Below are 9,434 nucleotides of genomic sequence, written 5' to 3' on the forward strand. Positions count from 1 at the left end.
CTCCCTGTCTCCCCCCTCTTTCTCTCTTTCTTCACCTAGCTTCTCCTGTCTTTCTTCTTCTCCTCTTCTTACTCCTTTTCTTCCTCTCAGTACTCCTCCTACCTTAGCTCCTCCTACACATCACCTTTCCTGTTAAAATGAAACTTTTCTCTCAAAATACAATTAGAACATAATTATGCCAATTTGTACCAGTGAGGTACAGGATAGTCCTAATACCCAGTCCATCCTTTTGTTGACTAGCCAGCTCCTCTGTCATCTATTCTAACTAAAACATGTAGTTCTGAACCTGGCTTTAGGATGAATGTCAGCTGACGACCATCCACTCAAGTCTTTTCTCTTAAGGTCAATAGCTATATGTTTTCAACCCCATCAGAAATCCAGAATGACTGAGTTAACTATAATTGTGGGAAGCACAAATCATAGTTTCTAAAACTTAGCCAATTTATAGAGACCTCTGAACACCTGGACACTCGCTCTACTTCAAAACATTGGAGCATCTGTTCTTCTGCCTTCTGGCCCAGGATCATCTGACAGACCTTAGTGATGCAGAAGTATTAAGGGCTGATTACTCTGTCTAGGCAGATATAATCAGTCGACTATTCTGCAGGTGTGTCCTTTTCTGGACAGTAATTTGTCTGTAGAAGGAAAGTGGCAATTCTTGCCACTAAACTTCACAAAACAGTTCAACAATAATTTCAGCTTCTATAATAACTTTGTAGAAGGTCTGAATTTATGCCCTAAATAATTCTAAACATGTATGATACATTTATAATTTAAGATTGATTCTATCACAGATTGTGTGTTTATTCAACTGTATTGCAATTTTCCAATTACGGAATAGAATTGGCACCAGTTATTATATTTTTTAATTTTTGAAAACCATAATATACTTTATTTTTATGTATTTATTTTTTAATTTTATTTAACCATTTTTTACATTCCAGATTTTTATCATCCTCCAACTCCATGCTGTTCCACATCCACAGATACCCCCTCCATCTCCACAAGGATGTTGCAACTCCCCTAATCCCCACCCCACAAGACTTCACCAATACCTGGGGACTTCAGTCTCTTGAAAATTAGGTGCATCTTCTTTGACTGAACCCAGATCCCAGAGTTCTCTGATGTATATGCGTTCAGGACATCATATCAGCTGGTGTATGCTGCCTGGTTGGTGGTCCAGTGTCTGGAAGATCTCAGGGGACCAGGTTAATTGAGACTGCTGGTCCTACTATAGATTCGCCCTATTCCTCAGCTTCTTCCAACTTTTCCATAATTCAATCACAGGGATCACCAGCTTCTGTCCATTGGTTGGGTGTAATTATCTGTGTCTGGCTCTTTCAGCTGCTCATTGGGTCTTTCAGAGAGCAGTCATGATAGTACCCTTTTGGTGAGCACTCCATAGCCTCAGTAATAGTGTCAGGCCTTGGGAACTCCTCTTGAGCTGGATCTAATATTGGGCCTGTTGCTGGACCTCTTTTTCCTCAGGCTCTTCTCCATTATTCTCAACGCAGTTCTTTCAGACAGGAACAACTATGGGTCACAGTTTTTGACAGTGGGATAGCAACCCAATTCTTTACTTGATGCCCTGTCTTTCTACTAGAGGGGGGCTCTACAGGTTACCTCTCCCCACTGTAGAGCATTCATCTAAGGACCCTCCCTTTTAGTTCTGAAAGTTCCTCACCTCCCAGATCCCTGGTACATTCTGGAGGGTCCCCCAAACTCCTAACTCCCTAGGTTGCCTGTTTCCATTCTTTCTCCTTGCTTCCAGGCATTCAATCATCCCTCCCCCACCTGATACCTGATCATGTTCCTCTCTTCCCATCCTTGTCTCTTTTCCCACCCAGGACCTACCCTCCCTCTTTCTGCTGAACCTCAGGGCTTTAGTCCTTTCCTCCCTCCCAATGTCTAATTATGTTCTCTTCCCCTCCCTGGCCTCTTTCCAACCCAGGTCCCTTCCTCCTTCCCCTCTTGCTTTCTTCCCCCCCACCCCCAAGTGGGACTGAGGCATCCTCACTTGGGCTCTTAAGCTTATTAACCTTTTTGAGTTTTGTGGATAATGTCCAGGACACTCTGTACCTTTTAAAGCTAATACCCACATATTAGTGAGTACATACCATGCAAGTCCTTTTAGGTCTGAGGTACCACCCTCAGGATGATATTTTCTAGTTTTATCCACTTGGCTGCACAACTCAGGATGTCCTGATTCTTAAAAATTGAGTAGTGTACTATTGTGTAAATTAACCACAATTTTTGTATCCATTCTTCGGTTGTGGAACAGCTAGGTTGTTTCCAGCTTCTGGCTATTACAAGTAAGGTCGGTATGAACATAGAGGAACATATACCCCTGTAGCATGGTGGGGCACTTTTTGGCTATATTTCCAAGAGTGATATTGCTAGGTCTTCAGTAGATCTATTTTAAGTTTTCTGAGGAACCTTCAGATTTATTTCCAGAGTGAGTATACCAATTTTCAATCCCTCTAGCAATGGAGGAGTGTTCCTCTTTCTCTATATCGTCGCCAACATGTTTATCACCTGAGATTTTAATCTTAACCATACTAATAGGTGTAAGGTAGAGTCTCAGGATCATTTTGATTTGCATTTCCTTGATCGCTAAGGACTTTGAACCTTTTTTGAGTGCTTTTCAGCCATTTGAGATTGCTCTGTTGTGAATTCTCTGTTTAGTACTATAACTCATTTTTGATTGGGTTTTTTGTTTTTTCTTTTTTTTTTTTTTTTTTTTTTTGGTGGTTAGCTTCTTGAGTTCTTCATATATTTTGGATATTTGCCGTCTATTGGATGTTGGGTTAGTGAAGTTTTTTTTCAGTCTGTAGATTGCTGATTTGTCTTATTTGACCATGTCCTTTGCCTTACAGAAACTTTCTAGTTTCTTGAGATCTCATTTATCAATTACTGATCTTAGAGAGTTAGCTATTGGGGTTCTGTTTAGGAAATTTCCTCCTGTGCAAATGAGTACAAGTCTCTTTTCCACTTTCCCTTCTATTAGAATCAGTGTATCTGGTTTTATATTGAAGTCTTTAATCCAACTGGACTTGACCTTTGTGCAAGGTAACAAATTTGGGTCTGTTTTCACTTTCTACATATAGACAGCCAGTTAGACCATCACCATTTATTGAAGATGCTTTCTTTTTTTCATTGTATATTTTTGGTATCGTTGTCAAAGATCAAGTGTCCATAAGTTTGTGGTTATATTTCTGGGTTGCCTGGCCCTGCAGTGGTGAACTGGGATCAAAAAACCTGGAAAAGAGAACTGGGGCAAACAAGGGCACATGAAGAATGGACAGCAAGTAAAGAGATCTGATCAAGCTATCAAATTTTTATTTTTCCCACATGGGGTTATATACACATAGAAGCATTATATGGGGAGGGGGATGATGTAGGGTCTTTTCTGTTTCTGGGGAGTGCAAGTGTTCTCAGGAACAGGATATTGTCTGAGTGAAAAAGTTTACAGAAGAAACAGGGCGGGACAGGTCACTACGTACTTGTTCATAAGATCTATTGGTCATTTGTTCTTATCTAAGTTAGTACTTTCCCACCAAAGGCTACCTGTCAACAAGGTCTATGACTATTTGTTCTTACTGTTTTCCCACAGAGGCCAAGACTTTGTAAGGATTTAACGTATAAGCAGGGTTGGTCCTAACACTGGGTCTTCAGTTATATTCCATTGTTCACCACTTCTGTTCCTGTACCAATACCATGCAGTTTTTATCACTATTGCTCTGTAGTAAAGATTGAGTTCAGGAATGGTGATTTTTCCAGGAGTTTCTTTATTATTAAGAATTGTTTTCACTATTCTGGGTGTTTTACCCTTTCAGATGAATTTGAGAATTGCTCTTTCCATGTCCTTGAGGAATTGTGCTGGGATTTTTGATGGGGATTGCATTAAATCTGTAGATTGCCTTTGACAGGATGGCTATTTTTACTATGTTAACTCTGCCCATCCAGGAACATGGGTGATCTCTCCATTTTCTGAAATCCTCTTTGATTTTTTTTCTTGAGAGACTTGAAGTTACTGTCATACAGATATTTCACTTGTTTCATTAGAGTTACCAAAATTATTGTAAATTATTTGTGACTATTATAAAGAGCATTGTTTCTGTAAGTTTTTTGCAGCCTTTTTGTCATTTCTATAAAGGAAAGTTACTGATTTTTTGACAGAAATTTATAGCCAGCCACTTTGTTGAAGTTGTTGATCAACTATGGAAATTATTATAAATTCTCTGGTAGACTTTATCAGCTGCAAATAGTGATACCATTATGTCTTATTTGCCAATTTTATCACCTTTATCTGTTTTTGTTGTCCTATTTTTATAACTAGAAATTGAAGTATTCTATTGAGTAGATATGGCAAGAGTGTGATTCCTTGTCTTGTCCCTAATTTTAGTGGGATTGCTTCAGGTATTTCTCTATTCAATTTGATATTGGCTGTTGGTTTACAGTAATTTGCTTTTATTATGTTTAGGTATGGTCCTTGAATTCTTGATCTCTCAAATACTTTTAACACAAAGGAGTGTTTTATTTTGTGAAATGATTTTTCAGTATCTAAGATGATTATTTGATTTTTTTTTGAGTTTGTTTATATAGCTTGTATAGTTCCCTTTTTCTATTCTAAATCTGTACTACTCGGTATCCCAAGAAAATGTTGGCAAAGGAAAATAGAGAAGCATTTACCCACCCACCCCCATGAACTTTTTAACCCAACTTTTTTGTATGATTTCAATAAAAGACTGGGGCTGAGTCAAGGCTATATGTGCACTCTGACTCAGATAGTCAGAGTAAGAACAACCTGTCAGCTTCCTTAATCACTGTGACTTCTTATTTGCCTATCAAGTATCCCTAGTTCTTGAGGACCCCCAACTCCTCTCAAGGCTGAACCCCAGCAGATTTTTTCTTGCTGGTTAAGCTAATCATTAGTTAATAATTTAAAATTTATTGTCACTAATGTTTATTACTGTGTACTAAGTGAACCTCATAAAACAGTTGATTGGAATTTGTACCTTTGTGATTGCTATTGCATTTCCCATAGTGCTACAAATAGCCTATCAGGGCTGTTGGATATTTTTTCCGATGACTGCACTTTGCATTTAATAATATATTCATATAGTTCATTGTGCATATTGAAAGTATAACTCAGAGCATGTCCTAGCCACAAATAAAAATTAGGCTTTCCTTTTAAATACTTACTGTCCACATTGTTGAATATTCACCACTTACTCTGTTTTCAGGATGAAAAACTTTCTTGGCCACTTTTTATCACACTTAAAGACCTGCAAGGATATTAACAGTCAAAGCAGTATTTTCTTCCAAGTATTGTGATACTACATACTTTTTATTAGTTATTTTATTTATTTACATTTCAAATGTTGTTTCCTAAAACAAGAGATATTTAGAAAACAATGCTCAGTCCGGATTGTTCCCGGGCAGCCACCATATTCCTGCTGTTCCCACTTTGTCTGTGGCTCTGGCTAGCTAGAAGTGCCAGTCCTGGCACCCATGAGATGCCAGCATAGCGGATGGTTCTGCCAATTCACCACGCTGTCCCCACAAAGCTCAGCTGAGCCCCAGATAATATCTGTGTACTCATGGTACCTGGTAGAATGAGGACTCTTAATGCTTAAAGATTATCCAATAGATTTATGTATGTAACAATGCTCAATTAACAAGATGCCCACACAATTAGAATTGTTACCCAATATCTAATCTTCTGATAGAAATTGCTACCCAGGACTGCTTTCAACCCATCCGTCTTCCTCCATGGTTGCTAGCCTCTCATCTTTTCCTCCTTCTCTCCTCTCCTTCCTCCTTCCTTCTCTTCTACTGCCCAATCACCAAGCTCTTCTGTGAATACAATGTAACAGAATAAATATCCTGCTACAGTTCCCCTTCCCAGTTTCCCTTCTAAAAACCCCTCATCCCATCCCCCTCCACTTTGCCTCTATGAGGGGGCTCCCCTACCCACCCAATCACTCCTGCCTCACTGCTCTAGCATTCCCATATACTGAGGTCTCAAGCCTCTACAGAACCAAGGGCCTCCCCTCCCACTGATGCCAGATAAGGCATTCCTCTACTACATATGTAGCTGGAGCCATGAGTCACTCTATGTGTACTCTTTGGTTGGTGGTTTAGTACCTGGACGCTCTGGGTGATCTGTGTAGCTGATATTGTTGTTCTTATGATGGGATTGCAATCCCCTTCAGTTCCTTCATACATTTCCCTACATCTTCCATTGAGGTCCCAGGGCTAGTCTGTTGGTTGGCTGTGAGTGTCTGTAGTTGTATTTGTCAGGGGCTTATAGAACTTCCCAGAGGACAGCTATACCAGGCTCCTAATAACAATCAATTCTTGGCATCAGCAATAGTGCCAGTGTTTGGGGTTTATAGGTGGGATGGATCCCTAAGTGGGCTGGTCTCTGGATGATCTTTTCTTCATTCTCTGCCTCATTTTGTTGTCTTTGCATTTCCTTTAGATAGAAACAATTCTCTGTTAAAATTTTTGAGATGGGTGGGTGTCCTCATCCATTGACTGGGTGTTTTAACTGATTACAACATTCTATTTTATTATTACTCATTTCTCCATAATTTAAGATTATCATATGAAAATATGAACAATATACTCAAAAATTAATTTCTTTTCATTTCTTCAGTGTTAGGTAAAAGAAAACATTTTTTACACACACACACACACACACACACACACACATATATTTACACTCAGCTTGGTATATTTTAGCAATGAAATCTTGAGTCTAAAAAATAGAAGTTAGATATATTCTTATTCATATTCTTCTTATTCTTGTTTTTATACAATTCCTCCTCCTCCTCCTCCTCCTCCTTCTCCTCTTTCTTTTTTCTGCTTTTCCTCTTCCTGTTCTTCCCTTTCATCATCATCATCTCCTCCTCCTACTCATTCTCCTCCTTTTATTTGTTTCATCATCTATCTTTTTGTCCACCTTTTTCTTCTCCTTTGGCAAATATTAGAAATGCAGATACACAAAGATATGAAAGTATTGTAGAATAGTGCTGCAGTTTGGAATGTAATGTAAGCACAACCCTAAAAGTTATACCACATATTTTAAACTGTATAGAAATTTATGATAGTGTATATGTAATTGGATTTTTGACTACAAGATTTTATATAAACCCCCCAAAATATTTCCAAATTGCCTTCAAAATAGAACCAACCAAATATGGTTATTTTAAACCAAATTTCAATTGGTCATCTGTTATCTTTATTTTCTTTTTTTGAACAAGGAGTTAGATATAATTCTTATTCTTCTTATTTTTATTGAATTCCTCCTCCTCCTCCTTTGATATTTTATTAATTTACAATACAGATGTCAACCCATTTCCCCATTTTCTACCTGAAGCCCACTTTCATGTCCTAGGTCAATGTCATATTCCTGCGAAGGAGCCCATTTCATTGTCCCTGGCCCATGTCAGATTCTTGCCAAGTTGTCTCAAAAGCTCTCCACCTCTCCCACTTTTAATTTCAGAAACAAGACTGAGCCTGTCTTAGGTCATTCTAACAAGAATTACATTTTTACCAGTCATGGAATATATATTATCAAAAGCAATGTACTTAGGTCTTAGGTTGGTAAAGCTTCCAAATTCCTTCAAAATATGCTTATTTTAAACCAAATATGTTAATTTTCTTTTGTGATAATATCCACATTGTAAGAAATTTTACATCTACAAATTCATCTAAGTTATCCATAGTTTACTCTCTAAGTCAGATATTCATGCAGAATCAGGTGGTGATATGTGCTAGTAGACATGTCAGGTTTTATGGCAGAAAAAGAAAACTCCTTCAATACATAATGTAAAGTTTAAATTATGTATATTTATTGCAAACTAGAGATGACTATGTAAGCACAGTTTAGTAAATATTTATGTGAATGAACAAGTTACTGACAAGCATCATAATTTTCTCTACTCCGTGTTCTACCACTTTAGATAGGGTTTATTTTTCTCCCTAAGCACTTTTGTCATTACATTACATCATGCTGTGTGTGGATGAGAGTGTGTATTTGAGTATTGTATGTATGTGATATTTTATCTAAATGTATTAATTTTACAAAAACTTTATCAGAGGAATCCTGAAGTATGTATCTGTGTGATGGATTTCTTTTCATAAATGTCATTGTCTTTATTTTCGTCAACTATTTTTTAAATGATGCAATGTTGTCTTTCTTTATTAATAAGAATAACTTATGGTATGTGTGAATCACATTATTTGACTCAGACCTATCTTATTGTGTATCTAATTAGGTTTATTAATTTGCTGTCATGAAAAATACTAAATATGAGTATACAAGAATTTATTATGTTGGTTTGGGTTATTTTTCATGAAGATATTAGAATGTTAAGCTCCGTCATGTAGGAGATTTTTTGTTCAATTTCTGAGGAGCAGTCAAACTTATTTTTTTAATGAATTGAATATTTGACATTTTATCCAGCAGTATGTAACATTCCCACTTCCTCTACACATTTAAGTTTCTGTTTGCCCACCAATATCCATTGGAACTTGGGAGGGGATGGAATATAAGTGTACTTAATTTGTACATTCTTGGATTGTAATGTTGCACAATTTTTATATTTCCATTGACTGGTGGTATATCATTGATTGAAAGATTGTTTCCTATTTCATTATTATGTTTAAAGTAAGGATTTGTTGATTCATTAAATAAATTAGATCTTAATACTTTTAGTTTCATAATGGAAATTTGCTGACACTATACTCTGTCTCTAATTTGTTGCAGATTTTTCTTTAATTGAAATGTTTCCTTATTTATTTTTAAGTTAATAATTTGATAGTTTCATATAAGCACATATGGCATTCTGTTTACTCTCTTGACATGTTCTATTTCCTTTCCACCATTGTTAATCCTTATCCTAAATGTTACATACCCAAACATAATAAAAGCAAACCAACAGTGAACATCAAATTAACTGGTGAGAAACTTGATGCAAACTCACTAAAATCAGAGATGAAAAAAGGATCTCCACTCTCACTGTTTTGTTCAATATAGTGTTTGATGTTGTGGCCAAAACAATAAGGAAATTAAAGCTGATCCAATGGATAAAATTGGAAAGTAAAATTATTGCTATTTACAGATGATATTACAGTACACATAAGCAATGACCAAAATTCTACCAGACAATTCCTGCAACTGATAAACAACTTTAGCAAAGTTTCTGGACATAAAATTAACTCTAAGAAATCAGTAGCCTTCTTTATCACAAATGATAAATGGGCTGAGAAAAAGGTCTGGAAACTAAACCTTTCACAATAGCCACAAATAACATGAACATATCTTGATGTAACTCGTTCCAAGGAAGAACAAATTCTGTATGACAAGAAATTCAAGTCCCTAAAGAAACAAAATGAAGAAGGCCTCAGAAAATGAAAAGATG

The sequence above is a fragment of the Arvicanthis niloticus genome, chromosome 30, assembly GCF_011762505.2.
Source record: "Arvicanthis niloticus isolate mArvNil1 chromosome 30, mArvNil1.pat.X, whole genome shotgun sequence".
Taxonomy (NCBI): Eukaryota; Metazoa; Chordata; class Mammalia; order Rodentia; family Muridae; genus Arvicanthis; species Arvicanthis niloticus.